The 16,766-nt window shown below is 39.7% G+C and overlaps 1 long non-coding RNA gene across 1 annotated transcript; it reads right to left on the bottom strand.

Annotated features, from left to right (window-relative positions):
• Positions 1 to 10,372: 10,372 nt before the first annotated feature.
• On the bottom strand, positions 10,373 to 13,237 carry LOC135751890 (uncharacterized). Its single transcript, XR_010533046.2, has 5 exons — positions 13,193 to 13,237; positions 12,901 to 13,026; positions 10,959 to 11,013; positions 10,639 to 10,707; positions 10,373 to 10,499 (listed from the first exon to the last, which is right to left on the bottom strand). It is a non-coding gene; the product is annotated as an uncharacterized lncRNA (long non-coding RNA).
• Between the last annotated feature and the right edge of the window lie 3,529 nt (positions 13,238 to 16,766).

Below are 16,766 nucleotides of genomic sequence, written 5' to 3'. Positions count from 1 at the left end.
TTTAAGAAAATGACAGCTCCGAAGAGACTTCGCTTTAGTTTGAGGTAGTGCTGCTAACAATAATAAAGACAGAGGATGATCATCATCACCTTATCTGTTACCGCTGAAATGTAGATGTCATGTATTTCCAAATCTAAACCCATCTTATGCGAAAAGTTGCCTAATAGACTGCAACACGATAAAACGGGCACCTTCAGAATGCGTAAAAGACGCACCGGCTAAGGCAGGTCTGAAAGCCCTTGTCTGCTCTAGAAATACAGCAAATATATTTAATGCTAATGTATGAGGCATATACGCCTACGTTTTATTCATTTATGATGAGGTGCGTTCTAGTTAACAATGCAATGCAAGTGAACGCGCCGTGCCGTGCCTTCATGCACGGACCGGTTATTATATTTTCTGCTATATTTCCTTTTTATTTATTAAATACATGCAATTGGTTGATGAAACATTTATTAAAATTAAGATACAATTTATACAAAACGAAATTCACTTAAAAGAAATGGTTTCTACTAGGGGTGACCCCGAATAGTCGAAGATTCGATGCATCGATAGGAGAAGCCTGATTCGACTACCAATCTCACAGTCGAATCGTCGCAGATGTGTTATGAAATGAGGATCATTTAATTTTGGCCGTATATGGGTGCACACATTATCTGATTTCACATATAACAGCTTTCTCACAATATATTAATATACTGCATATTATGATTATGCTGCAAATAATATGTGAAGTAGCAGCTTTCAATAAATATTTTTAAAATGCGTTAATAAATCCAACAACCCCTGTGACTGGGCTACACGTCCATAAGAGGTTTCTATGTTAATAAACCATTGCCTCTTTGTTTCTACATTTAAAAGACAAAGCTGGCAAATTATATTATGACTTTCGTTCTTTTAATAATTTCTATATTTTATTTTATTTATAAATCACTTTGGGTTATCTGATTTAACTATTTGGCTTGTCTTTTGTTTCCGTGCACTTGAGGCATTTTGCATATTTGTTCTGCACTTTGTTACTTCTGACCTTATTTTATTAAAAATTTTTTATTTATTATAAACGTAAATTCTGATCTAATTTAAGTCTGTAAATTTTGGATAGCTTTTCGTTGTATCGATGTTGCGCTATTGCGTGCTGGCCATGCTTGCGCATGTAATTTAGCCGAACGGGCTAGGTGCTCTGCGTCTCATATTTAGGAGTTCATCAAACTAAACATTAAAAAACTGATGTTTTTTGACGAATATAAGTTTTTAAAATGTATTTAAAACAGAGTGGTTATCTGGTCAAAAGTTACTACAAAACAGGTAAGCCGTTTTTTTTTATTTCAGTGATGAAACGGAAACTAGTATCTGCACCGAACCTATTTCTGCCTGACACGAATGTCTTTCTTGTGATTTAATATTATGGTCGGTCGGTGTTCACTTTCAAATGATAGCAAAGAGATTTCTGAAATAAATAATATCATCTGGTCTTTCTGTTTCTAAAGTTAATACAGAGATGATCAAAGTCAAAGCAAGCAAGCAGGTATTTCTGTGCTAAATAATAACGTGTCTATAAAATCATTAATTTCAGTGTTTTTCTTGTTATAAATTAACGTTAAATGAATTGTACATAAAGATTAGTTTTTATCATTTACAGTCACAATCACACATTATTTGTCATTTCTCATTTGTCGTTTTTTTTTGGTCATGACTGCTTTAACGCGCTATCTCCAAATTAAATTAAAACACTTAATTGTAGCCGGAGTTTCCAAGGCAGGATCACCTTTGTTATTTTTTTAGGTTTAGTTATCAAAATGTATTTTTGTGTGATGTTCTGTAGATCGTGGCTTTAAAATGTTGCCTTACATTTTACCTTAAAAATATATAAATGCATCGTCAGTTTTGTCTTCGTTTATTACTTGAAAGACAGTTTTGGTCACTTTATCAGAAAGTTGTTTATGTGTGCTGCTTGTGAAAGAAAATAAAAGTTACCAATTTGTACCTGGTCTGGCCCCCTCCCAACCCATGCACACAAACATATGATTCGACTATTGGTCGACTATGGGAAGATTCGACAATTCTGATTCGAATATGTAAATCCTTAGTCGAAGACACCCCTACTTTCTACAAAGCAAAACTTAATTAAGTGGTAAAAATAATGTCTGAGGATTTACAGAAACAAATCTTACTCTGCACTTTACTGTTAGCCTAAAAGACATAAATGTTAATAATTTGGAACACAACCAGGAGAGACTTTAATTTTTATTATTTTATTGCTGTATTTTATTTACTATTCGAATAAAGGAATTTATCTATTATTAATTTATTTTTAAAAATAGCCTGTAGCATTTACTTTTCGTAAACCTTGTGAGCGTGCGAAACCAAATACAGTGACCTCGCGCCAAATGTTTTTAATTTGTTTATTAAGTACAAACAGGCCAGTTATGAAAAACTGAGTGTGAGGGATTTTTTCACTTCACACAAAAAGATCTTGGAAAGAAAGAGATGACTAGCTGTAGTAGCGTTTAGTCCACTGTCTGTGTGATCAACGCGACTAGTCGACCTCAGGCTTAAAGCGTCATCACATTGCATTAAGGTCGACTAGTCGACTAGTTGGTTCAACCCCTAATGAATTGACGTGAGCGATCAGGGGTGACGAGAATAGGAGCTGAAACAAAGCAGCTTTTCAGTTTGACCACCTGAACGTCAAACTAGGGGAGGTCAAAGCGGTCAGAGGTGCGGCTAGTTGGCTGAAATTGCGAATGAAACGCTGGTAAAAATTGGCGAACCCCAGAAATCTCTGCAGGGCCTTGCTAGACTCTGGGGATGGCCAATCAACCACAGCCTTAACCTTATCAGGATCCATGCGAACACCCTCAGTCGAAATGATGTGTCCTAGAAAAGAAACAGACTGTGCATGAAAAACGCATTTTTCCGCCTTGACAAAAAGCCCATTCTCTAGCAAACGCAGAAGCACTCGTCGTACGTGTTGCAAATGTTCCTGGAGAGACGAAGAAAAAATCAGTATGTCATCCAGGTAAACATATAAACTGATCTACCATGTCTCGCAACACGTCATTAACGAGTGCTTGGAAGACCGCTGGCGAGTTCGTGAGCCCGAAAGGCATCACGCAGTACTCAAAATGGCCACGAGGGGTGTTAAAAGCAGTCTTCCATTCATCCCCCTTCCTGATGCGAACCAAATGATAAGCGTTACGTAAGTCCAATTTAGTGAAGAAAGACGCTCCCTGCAACCTCTCGAAGGCTGAAGACATCAACGGCAAAGGATACGTATTCTTTACCGTGATGTTATTCAGTCCTCGGTAATCAATGCAAGGCCGCAAGGATCCGTCCTTCTTACCCACAAAAAAGAACCCCGCCCCCGCTGGAGAAGAGGAAGGACGAATGAACCCCGTTGCTAGAGAATCAGAAATGTATTTCTCCATGGCCTCCATCTCAGGAACAGATAGAGAGTAAAGTTTGCCTTTAGGCGGAAACGTACCTGGCAATAAATCTATAGCACAGTCATAGGGACGGTGCGGAGGGAGAGAATCAGCCCGAGACTTACTGAACACCTCCTTCAGGTCGAGGTACTCCGCGGGCACGTTAGACAAATCCACTGCTTCCCCCTGAAACACAGACTCAGAAACGTTAGTACAGGCAGAGACAAGACAGGACTTATGACACTCCTCGCTCCAGCTGGTAACAGAACCCAGTTTCAAGTAAATTTTGGGATTATGGGAGTGAAGCCAGGGATGCAGTGCATGAATGCATATAATTCCCCCAGTTAGAAAATACATAGGTTTGGTACATTAAGTTTTAAAGTGTTATAAACAAACATCTCTGTAATACAACCACAAAAACTAAAGCTATAGTGAGCAACGTACAGAGCTCTGAACAATACAACAACAACAAAAAACGCATACCTAACGTTACATATTAGCACAACACTACTCATTTGAAGTTCAGACCCAGAGGTAGAAATAAATTGTACGTATAATGGGGGGCAGTGTTGGCAAATAGAGTTGATGGTTTTCAGCCCAAAAACGGTCCAAACGCAACATTTTATCAACATTTTGGTTCAATTTGATCATTTAACGTAGTTATTTTAAATGCCACAAGTAATGCACCATAAGCTAGCGATTAAGCAGCTAGAGAACCACTAGGCCTGTCACGATAACAAATTTTGCTAGACGATAAATAGTCTCGGAATTTATCGCAATAGACGATAACATTGATGCTCAGGGACCATTATAATAATGCAGATACACCTTTTCAAAGATCTATAAACTTTTATTTCTAAACAATAAGTAATACTGGAACTGGAAGACATTTTAAATATCCACAAGAAATGAACAAAATAACAGGATGATTGCGTTTTAGGTGCATATGCATGTTTGTCGTGATGCCACTTTTAAGTGCTACGTTTTTACCACAAATGCGACATAACGGCTCGTTCAGGTTTAGTGGTTCACCTCGGTCATTAGGTTTAAATCCAAAGTACTCCCACACTGCAGCTGTAGCGTTTGGTTTTGAAACTTGAAACAAGTAAACATGCTGCACAGTATTTTCTACATGTATATGTTAGAGCTTTCTCTGAATTTTCAGCGCAATTGATGAAATAAGATCGCGCAACTTTCACACGCTTGCAAAATGAAACTGCGGAGATCACCCGCTTTAGTTTATCAATGAAAGGCTAAAAATAGCACTGTTCACCTTGTGTCAGAAAAGTCAGAAAAGACGTAAAACATTGTGATCCGATCGATAAAAACGCATGTTAATGACAAGTGTAAACAGCCTCTAGTAAATCCATCTTTTTCTCCAACTCTCGTCTTAACTAGTGTTTTCTCCTGCTACACTTCTCACGCGGCGCTCATCCTCCTCAGTACTCCTACTGTGATAGGCTACGCCAGGAGTCCCCCCTCCCCACACAGATCATGCGACTGACAAATGACTGACGAGGGTTCACTCCTTGTCACTCGTTGCACGGAGCGGTCATCCAGTCTCTTTGGTAGAGAGAGAGAGACAAGGAAAACAAACAAGCATGCAAATGTGAATTATCGCGGCCTAAAAAAATGATCGAGCTCATTTTATTTACCGTGTGATTAATCGATTTATCGTTTATCGCGACAGGCCTAAGAACCACAATAGCAAAATGACAATAACTCGTTTACATATACAGCTATGCTGAAGGATAGGCTAATTCAAATTCGTTAATTATAAATTTAACAATGTCTGTTTTTGATCTATTTACTCCTGATAAACAGGTGTGTGAGAGAGAGAGATCGTACAGGCTTACCCTTTAACGTTAAATGCAGAACAATAATAGGCTGTTGGTTGTACGTTGACTTGCAAGGATGCTGAAGAACATGAACATCTGAACTTTTCAAAACTATGTACAGTCTGGCTGAAGTTCATGGTTCCCGAATTGACTTAATGACAGCCGAACATTTGGATCTTTGCACCTGAAATGCTCCGATAATTCATCCACGCCACGGCAATCCGGAGTCCGGTTTGTAGAACCAACAACCACATGACGTCAAAGTACCGAGAGAACGATTCGAGAAATCATACTAAGTGTCGTTTTGTCTCACTCTCGCGGCATTTTGACGTCTTCGCCTGATGAATTCGAACAAGCCTATAGGCTACACATGAGTGGGCGTGTGTCACGGTAGAATACATGCACACTTGTTTTTTTGTTTTGTTAAATAATTAGACTTTAAAATTCACTTTAGGAAGACAATACACAAGGCAAACGTGATTTTTAAATAGCGCATTTTATCATTAAAATCCCATTCAACATTAATGGTGATCTGAGGGGGCGGGATAGTGCCAGTGACGCCGGCCCTGCAGGGATGTCCAAGAACGATGGGTGAGAGGGATGTGTCAGTGATGAAGAATGAAATAGTTTCAGTGTGGTTGCCAGAGGTGATGAGTGTGACCGGAGCGGTGGTGTGCTTGATGGTGGGAAGCTGTAATCCGTTGAGAGCGAAGGGAGCGATCTGGTGAGTGAGAGGGATGAATGGTATCTGGAGCTTACGTGCAAGAGTGCTGTCAATAAAGTTCCCCTCGGCCCCGGAGTCCAAAAGTGCATCCCCCGTGTGTGTCTTGGTGGACCACCATAGTCGCACCGAAAGGAGAGTGGATGTTGTCGAGGTCTTGTGTGCAGAGATCCCGCCCGATAGTAGCCTCCTTCTTACTACCGGGCTCGGTCTTTTACCGGGCACCTCTGGCAATGATGACCCGGTCCACCGCAGTACATACAAAGACCAAGGGATCTCCGCCGATTCCTCTCCTCCCGGGGCAGCCGAGCTCTACCCACCTGCATGGGCTCCGAATCTGAGAGATCGCCGACGGAGACATCGCAGGGGGGACTGGTAGACTCGGGTCTGCGCTTGGACGAGGTGGTGGTCTTCCTTCTAGTCGCCAGGGTGAGACGTGCATCGACCCGGATGGCTAGGTCTACCAGCCCGTTGAGAGAGAGGTGGGTAGCTCCGCCGTGACGATCTCTCGCTGGATCCGATCCGCCAGCCCATGCAGGAAATGATCCCACTGCGCCTCCTCGTTCCACCTGCACTCCGCCGCCAGGGTCCGGAACTCAATCGCATAGTCCGACACCGAGCGGTCATCCTGACGGAGCTCGGTGAGGAGTCGGGCTGCTTCTCTCCCGGCGACGGAGCGGTCGAAAACCCTCTTCATCTCCTCGGATAGCAGGGAGAACGAGGAGCAGCAGATGTCTCTATTCTCCCACACCGCCGTCTCCCAGAGGGCAGCCTTGCCCGTCAGAAGTGACAGAGTGAATGCAACCTTGGTCTCTTCGAGGTAGAAGGAACGGGGCTGTTGAGCGAAATGGAAGGAACAGTGAGATAGGAAAGTACGGCAATAATTGGGCTCACCGGAGTATTTTGGGTAGCCGGGGTTCCGGAAGAAAACTACCCCCTGGAGGTGAAGATGGTGCGGGCGGCGTAGGTTGCGCAGTGGGTGGCGTGGGATGTGGAGATCGCTGAGAGAGCTCGGACACTTTCGCCACCATTGCATGGACTGCCTTCCGCATGTCTTCGATAGCTTTGTCTTGATGATCCATACGAGCCAACGATCGCTGAAGAAACTCCTCGAAGTGGGCTGATCGCCTGCTGCTTCCATGTTGGCCAGATGATTCTGTAATGATACGAAATGCGCGGAAGCAAATGCAGGTGAAATATAAACAATGTTTATTAAGAATAAACAAAGAGAGAGAGAGAGTCAATGCTGGGTCAGAACTGTCCAGTGATGGTGGCAATGGTGGCGAGGACTACGGTGGTGAGTTGGTGTGATGTCTTGAGTGCGGCGTTGGTGGAGTGGTGAGCAGTGGTGAAGATCCAAACTGAACACAGGAACATCCACACGGAGACGACGACGACGCCAATAGACAATCCAACTGAAAACACGTAATCCAAACAGAACGCCACAGAGAACCACACGACACAAGCGCAGACACGAAGTAATCATCTGGCACTGGAACAGAGAGTGAAGTGAGTAAATATGGAGTGGCAGTAATGATGAACAGCTGGAGCGGGATAATCAACACACAGGTGAGCGGCATCAGACTGATGAGCACATGGCAGAGCGGTGAGTGAACAAACAAACACACACACACATGACACGGAGGAAACAATGGATTTTCCTACCGTGACAGGCTCTGCCTCTGAAAACACAGCTAAAGTCTTTTTTGTGATGTACTGTTTTCTACATAAAATCATCTTTAACAATGAAAAGAACATTTTGTAAAAATATCTTATCTTTGATATTGGCTGAGTAAGATTCTTTGTATAAACCCTCAGTCTGTTAATTTTGACTCCAGCCTGTCAAGATCTTCAGCAGATGTTTCAGAAAAAGTCATCATCCTCTTCGTCACTCTTCATCCGTATTTGGGGTAACAAACACCTGCTTCCCACAAGAGACTGGACCGCTGAAGTCAGGTGGTTAGTCTTTATTTGCATTCATCCTAGTACCATCAAGACTGCCTTTTTGCAGCTGCAATAGCAAAGATAAATGAATTAGGAGTGTAGCTTTTAAAATGCTTTTACTATTAAATGCATTATTTTGATTTATTTAAACTTAAGAATCAAATAGGTGTGTAGTTTAGGTAAAATTCTCATAACTGCATTTGTCTGTTTTACAACAGATGTAACTTAGTATAAATTTACTGTTTTTTTTTAATGTTGGATGGATCATCAGACCTGCACCTTCCTTGAACATGTTGGTAAGGTAACACTTCATGCGAGTAAATGATGATGCTTTTTATAAGAACTTTTTATAAATAAATATTATTATTGTTTTTTTTTAGGTAACTTACTCTGTATTTGTTCACGGTGGTCACCCCAGGGTTTCAGGACTCAAATCGAGTGCTCTACGGATTAAACAGAAAATGCAGTATAAACAAGTTTTATGTTGTCTTGAACATGTTGGTAAGGTAACACTTCATGCGAGTTAATGATGATGCTTTTTCATAAGAACTTTTTATAAATAAATATTTTTATTGTTTTTTTTAGGTAACTTACTCTGTATTTGTTAACGGTGATCACCCCAGGGTTTCAGGATTCAAATCGAGTGCTCTATGGATTGAACAGAAAATGTAGTATAAACAAGTGTTATGTCTTTAAATGCCACTAATAATGTGTTTCTGTTTTCTTTCTCATTATGCTAACAAACGCTCTTTTACCCCTCATGTTAGGTGGATCAACACTCCAACCATCTGCATTAGGGGCTGAATAAAGGATGCCCTCTGTAGCTGGGAATGTTAGGTCAGGTAATTTGCATTTGATATATTTTTAAAGACACACACACTAATGCTGCTTGTACACTGCCAGAGAGTAGCAACACAATCTCGTTCATTCCAATGGAAGCTTTGCCCCATTCAGCAACATGAGCAACTGTGACCATCGACAACAGGAAGTGGGCATGTCCAGCTATGCCACAACGTTGAGGAAAGTTGAACTTGATGAAAGACTTTTGGGAGCAACTACCAATGAGAGTGAAGCAGTGAAGTTCATGTGCAGCAAGCATAAGGCTTAAAACTGTCTGTGGCAAATATTTTTAGCACCCAAAATAAAAAGGGGTGCTGTTTTTAAAGGAAAACACCACAGTTTTTCAATATTTTACCATGTTCTTACCTCAACTTAGATAGATTAATACATCCCTATCTTTCATCAATGCATGCACTTAATATTTGTACAGCGCGTCGTGAATGTGTTAGCATTTAGCCTAGCCCCATTCATTCCTCGGCGCGCTGTAACATCATCACTCCTGACTACTCCCCCTCTTTTGAGTTTGAGCGAGAGGTGGAGTAATCAGGAGTGATGATGTTACTGCGCGCAGAGGTCGAAGTGCTGCGAACTAAGTGCTCTTTTGCCATACAATATAGTTCTCATTTTTATCCGCTTAAAAAAAAAAGTTACTCGTGTAACTACTCATGTAACAGTCTTTAAATAGGGAAAACATGGAAAGGTTGGGTGGCTTCTAAATTCATCCCTGTTTGGATCCTAAGGAATGAATGGGGCTAGGCTAAATGCTAACACATTCACAATGCGCTGTACAAAGATTAAGTGCACGCATTGAAAAAAGATAGGTCTGTATTAATTCGTCTAAGGTAAAAACATAGTAACATTTTGGAAAGCGGTGGTGTTTTCCATTTAAAGGGATAGTTCACCCAAAAATGAAAATAATGTCATTAATGACTCACCCTCATGTCCAAACTCGTAAGACCTCCGTTCATCTTCGGAACACAGTTTAAGATGTTTTAGATTTAGTCCGAGAGCTTTCTGACCCTCCAAAAAATGTATGTGCTGTATACTGTCTCATTTCCAGAAAGTTAATTAAAACATCATCAAAGTAGGACATGTGACATCAGTGGGTCAGTTAGAATTAGTTGAAGCATCATAAATACATTTTGGTCCAAAAATAACGATTTATTCAGCATTGTCTTCTCTTCTGGGCCTGTTGCGAATGCGCGTGCACAGTGGCGCTGCTGACTTACGACGCTGGTGACGTGTTATCTTCAGACATGTTTGCGAAGATTGTTTTGTTTACAGCGTCTCCCTCAGACTGTAAACGAAAAAAAGCTTGGGTGCACCAGATAACACGCCAGCAGTGTCATGCACACGGTTCACAACAGACCCGGAAGAGAAGACAATGCCGAATAAAGTTTTAATTTTTGGACCTAAATGTATTTTTGATGCTTCAACAGATTCTAACTGACCCACTGATGTCACATGAACTACTTTGATGATGTTTTTATTACCTTTCTGGACATGAACAGTATACCGTAGGCCTACATACATTTTTAATGGAGGGTCAGCAAGCTCTCGGACTACATTTAAAATATCTTAAACTGTGTTTCTGAAGATGAACAGAGGACTTTAGGGTATTATTTAAATCAACTAAAAGAAAAACAAATCTTAAATGGTTTCTAAAATTGAGGTCAGATTTTTGAAAACGTACTGTCTTGATGGTCATCCAAAGTTCTCGGTACAGAAAATCTGTTTTGTATGGATCAGAGTTAGATATTGTCATGTAATATATAACAATGTAATAGCAAGTGTTATGTTGTTTTTGAAAATGCTGTGAAAATGAAAAAAGCTATTTGTTTATCCACTATGCTATCAAATGCTCTTTTACCTTGCATGTTAGGCGGATCAACATTCCATCCATCTGCATTAGGATCTACCTTAGAGACACTCACTGGAGCTGTAAATGGGAAGCAGGTAAGTTGCACAACCCATCAAGCCTTTGTGGGGGCAAGGTTTCTTGTAGCATTCTTAGACTAGCAATTTTTGTGTGAGAACTTTAACATGATAGATATTGTTAAACTACAAATATGTTCTATATTGTCTGAGAGAAATTCTTACTCAAGAATCTGCATATTGCTATAGATATGCAGAGTACTTATCTCGAAACAGTTGTAAAATATTTATGTTTTTGTTTTGTAGGTCACTTACTTTGCATTCGTCCTTGGTGGTCACCCCAGGGTCTCTAGAGTGAAAATTACTCAATCTATGGATTAAACAGAAAATGTAGTTTTATGAAGTGGTATGTTGTCTTTAAATGCCATTAACTCTTTCACCGCCAGCGTTTAAAAAAAAGTTGCTAGCCAGCGCCAACGTTTTTCATGATTTTCACCAAAGTTTAATGCCTTCCAGAAAATGTTCTTCTTTAAATATATAAACATACAATATACCAAATGAAAGAACAGACCCTCTGCTTTCAAAAAAAAAAAACGTTTCATCCTACCTTTAGTGGTTCTATTGCAATCAGCTTTTGAATATGGGTAGGTTTTTGCAAAAACACCATATTTTGAGCAAAAAGAAGAGATAATTCAATTTTTGTGACGGACTTTTCATAGAGATCCCACTCAGAGCGATCTTTAAAACAGACACGGACATGCAGCAGCTTGCCATAGGGCAATACTTCCGGGTTTAAAAAGTTGCGGAAGGGCGCCACCTGGTGGATAATAGCGGTATTGCGGAAAGACGGAAAATCTCGTCATTGGCGGGGAAGCGTTTTCTCTTAATTGACGAGATATCTCGTCAATGGCGGGGAAAGAGTTAAAAAATGTGTTTCTGTTTTCTGTCTCATATTAAGAAACACTCTTTAACCTGCCCACTGGAGCTGGGAATGGTTAGCTGCATTTTTTACATTTACAAATAAACACACTAAATCCTAGGCTTGGACATTTTAGCATCCAAATTAACTAGGGGTGCTGATTTTTAAAGGAACACGCCCACATTTTGGAAATTTAGCTTATTGACCGTATGCCCCAGAGTTAAGGGGATCGCACACCGGCCGCCCTGCTCAGTGCCGCGCCGTTCTAAATCAACTGAACACATTGTTTTCTATGAGTATACGCACACCGGCACCGCTGCGCCACACAGCGCCACTCACATAGTTTAACATTAAATAACATCATATTTGTCCCAAATCATTAACGATTAACATTAACGATTAACATTGGCTGCTAACATATATTTTGCATTTTGAAGTAGACGCTATTTGACGTAGCTCGCGCTATTTAAAGGCACACAAGGCAAGTCTGAGTATTATTTCTCTACTAGCTCCCCCTAGTGTCTGGGAGTAAATGCGTTCTATATCTAAGACTATACGAGACTGAAGGACACCGGGTCGGATACAGCGAACTTGCAAGTGGGGTATTCTTCCTACAGACGGTAGGGGCGGGCGAGAGAGTCTTCATTCGTCATGTAATGAGTCATTTAACCATATACCGACTTACGAAGATGATTTATTAACATAAAAATGCTCCCTTATGTCCCTTTAATGTGCAAATCCGGTTTACAATACCTCAGAGTTGTCCTAGACGCGACTCAACGCGGCACGGCGCGACGCTGAGCTGCGCGGCCGGTGTGCGATCCCCTTTAGATAAGTCCATACATACAATTCTCATATCCATGCTTGCTGTAACTCAAAAGACTGGAAGTGAATTTATACAAATCACAACACATAAATAGGAAAATGTTCGCGTTACTTTGTCACTTATTGTAAGCAGTATGCTAGCTGGAGCCATACACTTCCAGTCTTTGTGCTAAGCTTGCGGGGGCTGCATCAGAAAGGTATGTATGGACTTATCTAACTCTGGGGGATACAGTGAATAAGCTAAATTCCCTAAATGTGGGCGTGTTCCTTTAAGGATTTAGGGGTATTTTTGAAGTTAAATTAAGCTGTTTTACTTTTTAAACTGTCTCTTTTATAAGGACTTTTTGCAGCAATTTGGGACATTCTTCCAGTTGTCGGAAACTTTGTGAAAAAGGCTGGAAACTAAAATGCAGGAACTGTTTCATTTTTTTGTTTTTACAGCTATGAAAAATAATGTGTTATTAATTGTACTGTCAATTAATTATTTTATACAGTGTAACTGATTCTGCTTACCTGACTCATGCAGAATTCTGGCCTGGTGTTTGGTCTGTGCTGTCTTTGGCTCTTGCATCTCCATCATCCTGACCCTCTTTAGCAGCCTGTCCATGTATTTATTTGGAGGCCACCATGAGCACCCATCTGCATAATATGACTTTGTTACTAAGTTGTCCATGCTCCTACAAATTCTAAATTTTTTGTAAAGCTGCAACAAGTTGAAACCCTATAATTATTAACGTTTGATTTTGAACTATGTAATTAAAATACATGAATAAGTAACAAAAGCAGAAATCTATTAAGACATTACCTTTTTGTTGCTTGTTTACTGATCTATCAATCCTTTTACATTCTCATAATTGATCATCATAACTTGGTATACAGTGGATGTGTGGCCGTAGATAACTTTCTGAAGTCAATTTAAAAAGACAAAAGTTAATAAATGCTGGATTGTTCAGTTATACATTGTTGTATTTCCACCATTTTGATCTTATTTAGGCATTTCATAACTTGAGGTAAATTTACGTATACTGATGTTTTAAATCAAAGATGAATTTATTAATGACAGCTAATCATTTTATAAAGATTTGTATTACAATATTTATTTATATAATATCCCTTTTATACATTTATTTCGTTACACCTACATCACTGAGTGCAAGAAAGTGCAGCCAACAAATACATTCAGGTGTGTTTGACTTAACACCGAGATGCGCAGACAGCACGTGGTATGACATCAAAGTAGTCTTGGGAAAGCCCCGGAAAAGGTTTGAACTCGCGGTACTTGATGTCACGATCGGTTTGCGCGTAGATCAGCATGAAGTCGAACACATCTGAAAGATGTGTGGGCTGCCTGCACTCAACGTTGCGATCATTCAGTATTGTGTAACCTCAATCGGTTTTTGCAGCTTCTGGGTGTCGTGTCGAACGATCACAGAACGATTTTTTGTTCTTTTCCAACTCGATTTTTAACTCCCTAAACTAGTAGGATGTTCCAACGGGTGAAGCAACAGTGCTTCAGTGACGGAATTTCAGTGTCAAGGTAAGTTAACCATTTAAACAGAAAATATGTTATGCATGCAAGTTAGTCGACCTACAGAATTATCGTCTTAATTATCGCGTTCTATACGCGATTAAAAGCTTATTAACGTTTATCAATAAAATGCTATTCAGGCCGCTGCAATTCCCGAAGCCATGTTGTAACGTTAACTTTATATGTTACGCACTGGTGGGGATAAACCAGCCAGTTTAATAGAGTTATTAAATGTCTCAAACCTTTCCCGCCCTGTAACGTTACGTTAAAATGGCCCTTATACAGATAACGTTACTGTCAATCAGACCTTTAACCACTCAAAACCGTTAACGTAGTTCTATTGGAGTGGTTCGATAATTGTATTTAATTAATTGTCTCAGTTATATTAGTTATATCTGTTCTTTAATTCGTATTTCTAACAATTAAAACCCAGGAATGACAAGCTATACTTACCAAGATTTTGACGATCAAACTGACAGAAAAACTAACTAAAAGCCGACTATTAAACCAAAAACATACTATTACAAAGTGAAGAGGAACGTAATGTGTACAAATTTGATTATTTACAGGTTATTAATGATGTTATTTGCGACAAAAAAGTTGAGGGTAATCGAGCAAATAACGGTCTTCTGGTAAATATTGTGGTCACGTGATGGCCTCGCGACATATAAGTCGTTTCCGGTCGTTTCTCAACCGCACAGCTGCGTCCTTTTAAAATTATTTTTAATATATATTTTTTTAAATAATAAGAAATACAAGTTCAGTCAGGGGGTACATTATACATATATAAAATAAAAATAAATAATGCTCCGTCCTTTTTTTTTTTTTTTTTTGGAAAATGCTCCGTCCTAGAAAGCTAGAAAGCTGCATGTCTCGGCTGCCACGTTTTATACATTTCATGCTGAATTTGTTTCATTTATAAAAGCCCTTAAAGTGATTAAGAAGAAAAATGCAACTAGTCTTTTGTCCATCATATGTGAATATGATTTAGAAGAAAAACCCTAGCCCCTTATTATTATTATTTTTTATTATTATTATTATTATTTTGCATTTAATTATTATTTTATATATATATATATATATAATTTTTGTGTATGTGTATTGTTGTTTTAAACATCTGCACCTGGTTTGTACGTTTAATGTTAACAACTATTATTATTGCCTTATTGTTTGTACATGAATATTTGTTTAATAAAAAAAGTCTCGGCTGCCACGTCATCAAGCATCGTCGAGGGACATCTCAATCTGGTTGTTTTCTCTTTTATTTATTTATTTTTTTTTAATTACAAAATGTTCAACTGTCCATGTTGTAAAGACAGTTGATACATGACTTTTATTCACTGTACAGTATTGGATTATTTTTGGTGATGCATTGCTAATTTTCAACTTCTCTCTTTAAGTTTTCATGCCATGACCACTGGGGCGGAAACCATGACGTTGCCTTGGACTTTAAACTAAACCATCTCATTCTGGCTTTTTTCTAACCTCGAAATCTCAAAAGGACAGGTCTAAGATGGACGCAGCCTCCATAGGATGCAACCTTGCATTTGAGAAACACCCATAGAACGGTCAACTTACCCCATACTCTAACCTGAAGGCAGGGATCATAAAACTTTATCTTTTACCTTAATTGTTAGATGGGTGTTGATACCAAACTTTTTTTTCTCATCTACCCAGGAGAAAGTCATGTGTTCTGCTGCTGAGGTTGTCATAAAGCATGCTTTTTTCCATTTGTTGCATTTGGCAATATTATCAAAAGATTCTGAAAGAAATAAGATAATTTTCAAAGCATTAACATGAATATGAAAGTCATTAATGACCATCTTTCATTATTGTTTATTTACAGTGTCTTTTATTCTGCTTACCTGACTCATGCAGAATTCTGGCTTGATGTTTGGTCCACCTGTTAGCTGGCTCTGGTGCTTGATAGTCTTCTCAAACCTCTGAATCAAGGCCACCATGAGAGGCCTTCTGAAGACCATCATTACGCTGCAAATCCAGTGGTCTTTACTATGAGGTAAATCTTTTTTAACTGCAGCATTGAGCGTTATGTGCGCTGTTTATGCGCACTGAATGCCTTTTGCCCTCTCCTGCAACATGCGTTTTTTAAGGAGCGCTAAGAGCGGAAAAGCACCTGACGTCATTTGTGTCTTTCCTTTGTCCAATTGAATATGGGGAGAGGCGGGCCTTTCGTTGTAGGGACCGATGTTTACAGTTATTTGAAACAACCGTACTTCAGTCACTTACTGTCTCCTGTGTGTTTATGCACCTCTCACCTTCGTTCAAAGTCAGTGCAAGCATCCTCTTTTTAAAGTTTCTGCTTATATGACAGTTAACAGCAAAAGAGCGCTCACTCTTCAACATTTGATTGACAGGACAGCTGCCTCGGTGGTTGCCTAGCAATATAAAAAGCTGCACTGCTTTTTATAAAGTGACCAAATCAAGGTGCACGTTGCGTTTCCACATCTTTGAAACGCATTTGGTGTGATTGGCCCCCAACAAGGGTTTTTTCTGCCGCTTTTTATTTTTTCAGCTTTTGCCTTGATATTGTATTTTACATTGGTAAATGCCTATGGACATTGGCTACTAGCGTTCTTGCATGTGTAAATGCACATCGATGCGAACAACGACGCAAACGTGTAAATGAAAAGTGGCGCATAGCCTACTGTGTAGAGGCATTGGGGTAGGTCTGACTAAATCAGCCTTAATGACAACTGCATCAGTCTTCAATGATGGTTTAACTTTTACACAGATAAACACTCACTTTGTCTATCCAGACCTCAAGGTTAGAGTTCAAACAGATTCAGATAGTTGGTTTTGTTCCTTTTCTAAGTGTTTTGTTGATATTTTA

This window comes from Paramisgurnus dabryanus, chromosome 7, assembly GCF_030506205.2.
Source record: "Paramisgurnus dabryanus chromosome 7, PD_genome_1.1, whole genome shotgun sequence".
NCBI lineage: Eukaryota > Metazoa > Chordata > Actinopteri > Cypriniformes > Cobitidae > Paramisgurnus > Paramisgurnus dabryanus.
This window is presented reverse-complemented; position numbering and strand designations above follow the sequence as displayed.